At 40.0% G+C, this 12,462-nt stretch overlaps 1 protein-coding gene and 1 non-coding gene across 6 annotated transcripts in view; both read right to left on the reverse strand.

Moving 5' to 3' along the window:
• NKAIN3 (sodium/potassium transporting ATPase interacting 3) overlaps positions 1-12,462 on the reverse strand; it is a 514,014-nt gene that overhangs the window by 147,452 nt on the left and 354,100 nt on the right. The gene's annotated exons all lie outside the window — the stretch shown is intronic.
• On the reverse strand, positions 7,147-7,229 carry TRNAS-AGA. The gene has a single exon. It is a non-coding gene; the product is annotated as a tRNA-Ser (tRNA).

A 12,462-nucleotide genomic window follows, 5' to 3' on the forward strand; every position in this document is an offset into this window, starting at 1 on the left:
AAATGTGGGCTGCTGCAGGTATACTTTTACAGGCTCACATACTGAACCTTATTAATCTGCCCTACAAGTCTAGCTTTCTGTGGAAGAAGAGGTCCATACCAAACAAAGGTAGCAGGATTTTTGCCATTGTATAACATATTATATAGTTGCTAAGTCATTATTTAGACTTGGTGAGACATCTGTCTTTTGACTTTGAACATCATTCTTTGATTCCATTTTAGAAAATTTTGCACTCACAATATACCACAGGTGGGCAAACTATGGCCCGCGGGCCACATCTGGCCCACAGGACTCTCCTGCCCGGCCCCTGAGCTCCTGACCCAGGAGGCTAGCCCCTGGCTCCTCCTCTGCTGTTCCCTCTCCCCTGCAGCCTCAGCTCACTGTGCTGCCGGCGCAATGCTCTGGGCTGCGGGGCTGCGAGCTCTTGCCAGGCAGCGCAGCTGCAGAGCCGCAGCCTGACCCAGTGCTCTGTGCTGCACGGTGGCGTGGCTGGCTTCAGCAGAGCGGCGCGGCTGCCTGGTCTGGTGCTCTGGGTGTCATGGCTGTAGCACTGCCAGCCACCGGTGTTCCAGGCAGTGCGGTAAGGGTGCAGGGAGCGGGGGGTTGGATAGAGAGCAGGGGAGTTCAGGATGGTGGTCAGGGGACGGGGGTGTGGATAGGGGTGGGGCGGTCAGAGGGCAGGGAACAGGGGGGTTGAATGGGGGCAGGGGTCCTGGGGGGGTCATCAGGAAGGAGAGGAGAGGTTGGATGGGGCAGCGGGGAGCCATCGGGGTGGGGAGCCTGGGGGTGGTCAGGGGACGGGGGGTGGACGGGGCAGAGGTCCTGGGGGGGATGTCAGGGGACAGAGAGGGGTCTGATAGGGTGCGGGGGGCCAGGCCACACCTGGCTGTTTGGGGAGGCACAGCCTCCCCTAACCAACCCTCCATACAATTTTGAAAACCTGATGTGGCCCCCAGGCCAAAATGTTTGCCCGTCCCTGTGGTAGGGTGATATCTTACTGAAGTGAAATAAAACTTGACAGACAACTCTGCTTAGGTAAAATTATAAATATAAATAAAAGCAAGCGCCAATAATGGGCAGTTTCTTATGTTTGGCTCAGTGCAACAATCCCTGTTATTTTATTACACATTACCGATGGACTTCTCTTTATGCTACTAAGCCATGGAAAAGTCTCCCCTTCCATATTTGGTAGTGGGAACTTTATTAAGGATTTTTCTGCTTTGAGTCCCTGAAGGCTTAAATGGAACTTAAGTGGTGCCTGGGCCTTCTACTAGGCCTCCACGCAAGGGGTGAATTTCACCCTGTTTCATAACAGTTGTTTGCCTATTTTTTTGCATGGTACCGGAAGAACAACATTAAGTAGGGATTACCCTGTAAACTAACTCTGAAGCTATGTATCGTTGCAAGCCAGAAATATGATCTGCAAAAGAACTGTACCATTACAGAAGCAATTGTTTTGTTTTCTTCAAGAGTGAGCCAATATATTTATGTACAGTACTTCATTAAAAATAAACCTTATAAAGGAAACACACAAACATCCTAAATCTCATCTAGAGATGGACAAACATTTGGAAAAGTTCTCCCAGTTATGTTTTGCAAATTTTGACAACATTTTTAAATTTAAAATTTGTCATCCAGCTGTTATTCCTATTCAGCAAAGCACCTACAGATGTGCTTAATTTTTAGCATGTGCTTAAGAAGCCCCATTGACATCACTGGCCATTATCATCCTTTATTCAGTAATGGAAGAGGAGACATTTGTGAAATCTGACTTTCAAGCCACTGATGGTACAATGAGAGAAGGAAGCACCCATATCACCAGCAAATTCTCTGCTCTGATGTGCAAAGGATGTGATCGTGGCACTTTTTGTATCATTACTTTTGTTCAGCAGCTCTGGGTAACCTCCTTCGAGCAGGGGGTTGGACTAGATGACCTCCTGAGGTCCCTTCCAACCCTGATATTCTATGATTCTATGAATGCCAGAGTGCCACACCCTGGTTCTCCAAAGCAGATGTGAAAGATAAATAATTATCCAGCAGAGACCAGAGTCTTATAAGTGTAAGCTAACCAAAAAAATTACTTGGTGCTTTAGTTTGACCTCTAATATGTTACTCCAAAAAGTGGTAATGTTACATCTGATAAACGTTAAGCTACTGATCAATAAATGAAAGCCTGAAAAAAAAAATTTGCAGTTGCCAAAGTGTATCTTCTCTCTAGGAAGCACCTAAGCTATATAATGAGTCATTTATGCCATCCTTAAAAAAAAAAATCAACTAGTAGTTTTACTATTTATACTGAAATAAAGAAACTCAAAAATAATGGTGAAATGAGATAAAGAACATTGATCCACTCTGTGTCTTTTACTTTTCCACACAAAATGTTGTTTATGGCTAATAAATTATAAAAAAAAATGAATAATTCTTTGTTTTATAGCAGAGCCTACCCACCCCACGGGGCTAGACACTATACAAACACTTATAATTAGGGTTAGAAGGATTAGATTTTTATTGGTAAATGTCACTAAACATCAGTTTCACCACCGACACACACACACACATTTCCACCAATAATAATCTAAATTTAAAGAAAGTCAAAGAAAGAAAAATGCTGCTTGAGAACTTAGAGTCGGATTTAAGGAACTTCGTTTCTTTTGACATACGATGTTGACAGATTGTGTTTTAACAATTATAGTGCTTTAACAGTTTGAATCTTAACATCTACTATCATTAAAATATTGTCTGAGCTTCCCAATAATTTTCCAGAACTGTGAAAATGTAAATAGATAAAAATAGAAAAAAATGCTTAAAAATAAACTTTGGTATTATTCCTCAAAAGTATATAAACATTGATTCTGCCAAGCCTATTTATAATATGATAATCCCTGTTTGAAAAAGCTTCCAGACTATACAATCTTAACAATAAGCAAAATGTGTTCATGTACAGAGTCGTAATGACCTCTGCATTTTAGGTACAATTAAAGTGTTGTGGTTTTCGAGGAGGCAATATGAATATAATTTTGAACAAATAATTCACATGTATATGCCATAACATATACAATACTGAAACACCACCACTCATTTCAGATGCCACATATCAAGCTTGTGGAAAATTTGTTAAACAACAAACAAAGAACAAATGGACACAAATCAGACGTCAAGAACTATAACATTTAAAAACCAGTCGGAGAACACCTCAACCTCCCTGGACACTCAATTACAGACCTAAAAGTGGCAATTCTTCAACAAAAAAACTTCAAAAACAGACTCCAACAAGAAACTGCAGAACTGGAATTAATTTGCAAACTGGACGCCATCAAATTAGGCTTGAATAAAGACTGGGAATGGATGGGTCATTACACAAACTAAAACCTATTTCCCCATGCTAATTTTTCTCCCTGCTGTTACTCACACGTTCTTGTCAACTGTTTGAAATGGGCCATCCTGATTATCACTACAAAAGTTTTTTTCTCCTGCTGATAATAGCCCAATTTAATTAATTTGTCTTGTTAGAGTTGGTATGGCAACCCCCATCTTTTCATGTTCTCTGTAGATATATATCTTCCTACTGTATTTTCCGCTCCATGCATCTGATGAAATGGGTTTTAGCCCATGAAAGCTTATGCCCAAATAAATGTTTTAATCTCTAAGGTGCCACAAGTACTCCTCGTTCTTTAAACCATAACACATCTAAATATCAGTTCAGATGTCTCAGCACTTGCATTGCATTAGATAAGTGCACTCCACAATGTTACATTTTAATCCAGATCTATAAAGTGTATGCACATGGGATAAATCCCTGTTTCAGCAAAGATGTGTTTAAATTTAAGCACATCAATAATCCCATCCCTAGTGAGCTAAGCGTTCAACAGGTATCTAAATCCCACTGAAGTCAGTGGGATTTAAGCACACACTTAAGTGCTTTGCTGAATAGGGATGGGATTACTCATGTTTAAAATAAAGAATGTGCTCAAAGTGCTTTGCTTAAATTTGGAACCAGAAAATCCAAAGCTTGTTTCTCCCAATGTACAGTTTATAAATACCACTGTAATTTAATCTGGCTGTTTCTGCAGAACTTCTCACAAAACTACCACTTTGGAAGGTGCTTAGACTGTAGCACTGATTGCTTACTCCTTTCAGTATTATATGAAAGTTAAATGTTTGTTAGGAAAGTCCAAGAGGATGCTTGCAATTTTTCAATATGCAACACATACTGTTCTCTCATGTTAAAAACAACCATTAAACAACTGCTTCAAGACACTCAATCTTCCAGAAGGTAATGTAATGTAAATTGCTGTTTTCTTACAAAAGTATGCAGTTTTTCAAGCTTACCACTGACTGTGTACCAGACTCTATGCATCTATATAACAGCATGCCTTGAATCCAAAGAGAGTGTGCAAAGGCACAATGCTTTAGGATTGTGGACCTTCTGCACTTAAAGCTCACACCACATGTCCTTGCATTTATTTGTTGCATCAGGCTATAAAACATACCTCCTCCCTCTGCAGTCTTGTTAGATCTCACACACTTATGTTTGAACAGTACATGGATGATAATGTTCCAGGAAAATTGTAGGTGCGTAAAGGAGAAGTGATGCTAGTTATTCCATATATCATGTTCTTCCCTCTCAGGCACACTGCTTGAAATTCAGTCCTGTGCAGAAGACCTTATGCACCACTTAAGTCCCATTTAACTTGCTATGGTTTTAAAACTCTAGTGGCTAAGTGGTACATAGGCTTTGTGCTGCCTGTCTGCACAGAAATGAATTCCAGTCATTGTCAGAGGTCACTGGGCCATTGGAGATTCTCGCTTTTAGATAAGATGAGCCAACATCATTAAAGGTTTTATAGATTTATGGGGACTGATGCCCTGGCCTAATTTCATTCTACCTAAAATCTTGAGGTTTCAGTTGGACAGTTCCCATATAGATTGTTGTGTAGTGACTCTAGATGTATCATAATGTTCTCGGTAGTGGAGCAGATAGTTATGTTTGAAACTTTATTTCCAAAAAATCCTGCCTACATTCACTTTTCACATATATATGTGTATGTACTTAATGACTAGTATGATTACATACAAAAATATTGTGGTTGCATGATTAAAGTCACCAAAGATCAGAAATACACATGTTAAAGGTCCAACAGAAAAATTAACATGGACGCATTGCATGTTGTATAGAATATACTTTGTTACAAATGTAAGAATATATTAAGCTACACACTGAACTAGAAAATCAGGGATAGAAAATTACACGTGCAATGTAGCTAAGTTAATGCTACTGTTGGAACCTTAACTTTCAAGTTCAACTTTCACCTCAACTTTGGGTGACTTTGTGCAACCTTAATGGGGGAAGAATACCCAGAGGAGAGCAACAAGAATTGTGGGTCAAACACACTGCTTTTTGTCTGATCCATTCACATTTATTCATTGTGTCTGCTTAGAAGGTGATTTCTTCTGGAATATAGGAATTGCCATACTGGATCAGATGCAGAGTACATCCAGTATCTTGTCTCAGAAAGTGGCCAGTACTGGAAGCTTCCCAGGAAGGTGCAAGAACCTATAGTTGGCAGATTTGGCATAAACAGCAGGGATCTTATCTTCATTCTTATTTGTGCAGCCTATACCAGATAGCTGATGCTTTACTAGCAAACAACAACACCAGTGCAATAAATAGTCCCATATCACTTTCTGAAAAGAACAAGAATGCTCTAGTTCTAATCAGTTTCCCCAGCTAAGTCTTCCATTTTCACAAGTGGAGAGGAAAGACATTAATTCAAAGAACTTCTTGGCAAATAATTATAATGTACATAATTCCAGGAAAAAAGGGACTGTAACAAAGAATATTTTGTCCTAATTCCCTGCATTCAATTAAGTTTTCAGTTTTGATGTGATGTGGCTTGAACAAAAAGCCTGCAAATTCCATAATATTTAATTTTAAAGAGTCATTAATCCCCATTAGATGCAAATGATGTGTTCCAGTGCTAATGAAGCCTGCTTTAACTGTATAGCTACCCTGGAGAGGGAGCATCAGCTGCAAGCCAAGGTCTACAATTTGCAGAATAACTTTAGTTTTCCACTCCATTACATTCCCAGTCCACAGGTTATGATCCCAGTTAATGCTGCATCTGACCACTCACTGTCTCCTCATTATAGCTGAACAGACTGATTTTGAAGCACTGGGCAGACTGCACTAAGAAAGTGGCATTGTGAATAACAGGCACTTCTGTCGCTAGCTCTCATATGCATTAGCAATGATGATGGTTCAGGCTTCTGATATTTTGAATATTAATTATTCCTTTTTTGCCTTAAATCTAAATATTTGACTTCCGCTCTACTCAGGTAAAAGCCATCTGTAAAACTGAAGATGGGACTTATCTTGCTGGCACTTTGAATAATCAAAATGTGCCCATGACTGCGATCTCAGAACTGCTGGCCCAAATGGAACACCCTGTTTAAATTTGTAGCATCCCCCCAGCCTCCACAGAACAGGTTTGAACAGGTTTTGATATTTTTGAGAAAGGCTTAACCCCTAAGAGTGATTTTGGGGGAGGGGATGTGATCTGCATATTCTTTTAGAATTATGGATGCTTTTGTAAATCGTGTCATATTGCTGTCTCATATTTCTTGAAAAAGTCAAAGTATCATCTCTCCGTATGTGTACAATTATAAATTGTTTCATTCAATTTTAAATATGTTCTCTGCTTGTTGTTTTGTCTATATGTGTCATTTATGATCCACTTACCCAGTGTGATTTCTGGAAAAAAGCGTATTTCCTGTATTACAGCTATAAAACATGCACAAAAGAGGTTTTCATTTCGGCTAGTCTATGGTAGTCTGTCACTATCAGACTCCCTCGATTCTGGAAGGCAGCTTTTGCACAGTGCTCAGGTTCAAACACAGGAAACAGCATCGCAAAGACAAAGACTTGAAACTTCTGCAATGTGCAAGACATATAATCATAGAATATCAGGGTTGGAAGGGGCCTCAGGAGGTCATCTAGTCCAACCCCTTGCTCAAAGCAGGACCAATCCCCAATTTTTGCCCCAGATCCCTAAATGGCCCCCTCAAGGCTTGAACTCACAACCCTGGGTTTAGCAGGCCAATGCTCAAACCACTGAGCTATCCCTCCCCCCAAAAATATTGCCAGCTTGTAGTTGGCAGGATTCAAACCTGCACAGGGAGACCCCAATGGATTTCTAGTCCATCACCTTAACCACTCGGCCACAACATACTGAAGTACAATTCTCATGGTAGACACCTTACATCTAATCTTGTGGGAAAAGTAGAAAGTAATCAGTATATTGATGTGGAGGCCTGCTGACAAGCCATCAACCTTGATCTGCAATGGATAATTCTGAGATACTGCCCAAACAAGCTATTTGATGTTGAGTTTGAAAAAGGGGAATTCTCAGCAAGTACCAGGATGGACAGCTTTTTAATGTGACGATGTCATCACCATACCAACAGTAACATCTGTTGGATACTGTCCAGTGCTGCCAGCATCACCTACTGAATGGATTAGGGTTTTCACTGTAGAGAAGAATGTCAGCAAGATATCTTGGATACTTGGGCAAGATTATGTGTTGACATTTAATGAGGCTGTATATTGTAATTCCAAAGAGATCCAGTGGACCTACCCAGAGGAATTTCAGAAAACAGTCTTGAGAATGGGTGGTTTCCGCAGAGCACAGACATTTCTAGCTGTAATTGGGAAAAACGTATGAAGAGAGTGGTCTTGCAGACATCCTCATAGCAACACAGCAAGCAATAAATCATACAACCATGGAGTGAGGGCCCACAAGATTGTAATGGAGGCTCTGTCCTGACTGCAGAAGCATTCTTTAAATGGGTACAGTGTTGCCCCAGATTTGAGGGGTATGTGTACCCCAGATGTTGATCAAGCTAACTGCAACCATAGTGTGCGCATTCAGCTACCATGAATTAATCAAATAGAACACCACAGCGTTAAGGGTTAATTTGAATACGCAGGGCTTCTGCAGGCCAGGTCATATGCTAGCTGCACACTTGCAGTTTTTGCTAATTAGAATGGGAGGAGGGAAGAAAAGAGTCAAACTGACAGTGAAAGAGAACTCAGAATTTGGGTACCTTTTGATAAGAAGTGTTTTATGACTAAGGTTGTTAGGAATGTTTGTTGATAAGTAGTTTATTGAAGTGTGCAGGTAGAGGGTTTTACTAGGTGTTTTTTTGTGACCAGGTGGGCGGATGTGTCTGTGGGTGTAGAAAAAAGTCTAGTGATGTGTGTGTGTGTGTTGGAGGGAAACAAGAAACTGAAGGAGCCTCTGAGACGTCAAGAAAGTCAAGCAGCAGCCTGTAAGCATGGTGTGACCCTGGGAGAAGCCAAGAGAAAGCATCTAGGTTGGGGGTGCTGGCTAAAGAGACTTGGGTTGTAAGCAAAGAAGCTTTCTCCTGGTTTTCATTCCTTCTGCATTCAGAGAAGCTAGACTTTGTACATTCCTTGTAAACAAACAAGATGGAGTCTAGCATTTTCTTTTCAGTCATCACTTTCAACTCCCAAATGGAACAACCTGCAAGATCCCAAATTTTTGCTAGCTGCTTGGGTCAAAAAGGGGAAACACTGTCATTCAGAGGGGCTCTGTGGCATGCATATTGCCAGCATCTGGTCCCCTACTTAAATGCAGAGGAAATCTATCATATCCACTATGTCTAGTTGTGAAGGATGTGGGGCTGATCTGCAATAATTTATGAATTCTATATGTGACCTGGTTATTGGGATAGCTACAGAATGGTATACTTGGGTATTGGAATAGTTATTGTACATATAATGGTTTAGTTTAGTAGCAAGGATGTTAGCAAAGAAGTAAGAGGGAAACATAATGGCTCGAAATGAGCAGCCTCCCAGTAAACACATGAGGGAGCTTCACATTAAGCTGTGAAGATGTTACTTCTAGTTGCCAGCCAAGTTACAGGACTTGTTTTGCCAGTGTTGGGAGCATCCAGATTAAGAGCACTTAAATAATTAGAAAGAGGGATTCTGGAGGGAAGGAATACAATTGTCAATGAGCTGTTCCCTGGGGAACAGACTAACACAGACACCTACTTGGAGATCTAGGCTTTTGAGGGGGATGGTTGTTTTAAAAACTTCCTCTCCTATGCTTTGCTTTGTTCCCACTGATGAATTTAAACAATACTTTGTTTTAAGAAGGCAGTTTGGTGTCACTGTATTTACTGTTGGCCACACACTCCCCCAGGGAAGAACCACAGTTACCGAGTCCAGTTGGACCGGCTGGGTAAGCACAGTTGATCTACATGGTGCTGTAGCCCAGGACCCAGTCTAACACAGAAGAATTGTGAGATTCCACCCCAGGAGAGGTGAAGGCACAAGGCCTGACATCTGAGTGGGTGCACTCAGTGAGACCCAATGAGGGGACAGTTGTATAGCTAGATTTGTAATCATGACACAAGTCAACTCCACAACTATGGAAGTGGGGTCAGGACTCCCCAGGAAGCATAACTGGTGGTCTGAATGTACCTCATTTATAGAGCTTCTGTCTATTAATCTATAGTTCATACATAGCTATATAGACAGGAATAAAGACATATATATTTAGAAAATGTCTTTTGTTTTGAAAGATTTGATATGCTTAGCAGGTATGCCCTGTATTTTAAATGGGGGATATTGATGAATCTCTCTGAAAAGAGCAGACGCTTTTAAAGTAAAATTCTAAATAGCTTTTCACCAGTCAGCCCAATTATTCCTAGGTTCATAAACTGAACAGGTGTTTTCACCCAGTCACAGAACTGGTAGAAAGTACTGGTAGTTTACTGCAGTAGGCAATAAAACTGGCTATTTTAAAATTTAATGTTGATTAAAAAGTTAAGCTATGCAGCCAAACTGATGAAAAGCTCAGGAAAGTGGAGAGATAAGGTAAGTACTGTATTCTGCTTATTTTGTTTATTGGGCAACATAGTAGGTCTGATTTTTTTAAAAGTGAGCATATGAAATGTGTGAGTCTATTTGAAAAACAGGCAAATTTGCTGCCTAAATGGAAAAACAGCTGCTTTGCTTTGTTTAATTTGCCACCTGCTCAGGAATCTGTTTCCTGTTTTGCAAAATAGGCAAGCTTCTTTCAGATTTAAGGACTTAAAAAGTATAGTGTCTTTAGAAAGCCACCAAGCAGGAAGGGCAGTCTGAGGTCTCTTCTTTCTGCACACTTAGACCTGCTCTACACTTAAAATTTAGGCCAACCTAGCTAAGTCACTCAAAGGTGCGAAAAAATTCAGACTCTTGAGTGCCATAGTTAAGCTGACCTAAACCCTGTTTTAAAAGCTCTAACCAATTGTGTTCTGCATATTACCAAGGAATGTCTTTATTAATAAATTTCAATATAAAAAGATAAAATGGCCTATTAAGAAACATTAAAGTCTAGATCATTTTTTTAATGTTCCTACTAATATGAGTTATATACTGCTGGTCACTTTAACAGACGAATAGACCTCTGAAGCCTAATGATCCATGCAGTTTCTAACTTTGTGTACCTGTCGTTAATCCATCATCATCCAAGTAGTAATCTATCCCACTCTAATAAATAGAAATGGACCTGAAATACTTCAGAGGAATAAAAACATACGAATGTTTTAAATTATGGTATCATTTTGCTGCCAATTTGAAATAATACTGACAGTGTCTAGAAAAAAGGGAAGAACAGTAGTTCAGCATCATCTGGTTTTTATAAGCACAGGCATGGAACAATTTTAAAAAAAAGGACAGGTGGGATTAAAATTACTTTTGTTCCTATTTATTAAAAACAGAAAACAAAACCCACTATATAAACCTCCCGCTGAAACATAATAGATATAAAAAGAACATTAAGATAGTGTCTGAGAAGAAAGAAATTCACAATGTAGGGTCTGATCCTGCAGGGTGCTGAGTACCTTTAATTCCCATTGTCCCTTAGAGGATATTAATCAGGCTATACATTACAGATTATTATTATTATTATTTCATACTCACGTAACAGAAAACATGCTGGAGGCTTTAAAATACAGAAATACAGACCGTCTCCTTGAGCAGGAGAATTTACAGCATAAACACCCTAAACTTGCAAAATGTTATCCATATACTTACTTACACATTGTGTATAGTCCTATTGAAGTAAAGCATGTGAATTAAGAGTTTGTTCATTGAGGCCTACATTAAAGTGATGAGAAGAAATAGGAAGCAATGACAACTTGAGAAGGGTATAAGAGGAGAAGGATGAGGAAGAGGGCAATATAATGTATCCTTGAAGGTAAGAAAGAATTTATTTTCAGTATGTCCTGTACACAACACATTAGCACAATGACATATAGCAAAGAAGGTGTCCGGGTGTTAGAGCAAAATGTCATGTACCTGCTAAGAGCCCAATGAAGTCTATGGCAATATTCCAATTGACTATAGTGGGTGTTGGATCTTGCCCTAAACTGGGATTACTATTGTTGTCTGTTATTGTTTTCAAAATCTGTCAATTTTGCTGTTGTTGGTGAATATCCCTACCATTTTCTGGGGGGAGCAGAGAGTAGAGATGGATTCTTATTAGTTCACTGAACACAATACTATTTTGTTCTGTTTATAAAGGTTTGCAGTATGAAATACATCAGAGTAGACTGAACACTCAGCTCAAACACCAAAATAAAACAAATTACATTCTAATGTTGGCACTTAAATTTAAGCCTAGAATTTCAACATACATTAAATAAACAATAGGGGTTAAGGGATGCCCCTAAGGATGGGGCATCCTATGCAAAGAATGCTTTTTGTCAAGGCTCCCCACTACCCCTAGAACAGACTACAATTAATTAAAAAAAAACATTTACTAGCTGCACCATGTTTTTTTTTTATTTCTCTGTTTTCTTTTTCATTCCTTTATTCCATTCTCTCCCCTGTTTCCCACTTCATTTTTACCCTACTTGTTCTCTCCTTTCTACCTTTTTGTTTGTTTGTTCTCACCTCACACAGCTGGTAATTAGGGATTCATGGACCTAAGCCCCATCAATAATATCATGCCTGTGTAGTGTAAGCTGATTGTATTCCAGGGTGCAGTACTGACTGCTGCCTTGGCTGGAACTGCTCCAGCACTGGGAGGCAGCAGTACTGAAGTATTTCTGGGCATGTGTAGGCCATTGGTAGCAGAGAGAGGTGGCAAAGAGTAGGAAATACTGGATTCTATAGGGCTAGCCTCACAGAGATAGAGTATTGGGCTGTCTGTACCAACTTCCCCCATATCTTCTGCTCATCTAGCCAGGCTCTCCTTTTTCTTTTGATCACCCTATTTAACTTTTCCTCCTTCTAAGGGCTTGTCTTCACTACAGCTGCACCACTGTAGTGTTTTAGTGAAGACGCTACTCTGCCAACAGGAGAGCATCTCCCATCAGCATAGTTAATCCACCTCCCCAAGCGGCGGTAGCTATGTCAATGGGAGTGGCCCTCCCATCAACATGACACTG

This window comes from Chelonia mydas, chromosome 2 (assembly GCF_015237465.2).
Source record: "Chelonia mydas isolate rCheMyd1 chromosome 2, rCheMyd1.pri.v2, whole genome shotgun sequence".
NCBI lineage: Eukaryota > Metazoa > Chordata > Testudines > Cheloniidae > Chelonia > Chelonia mydas.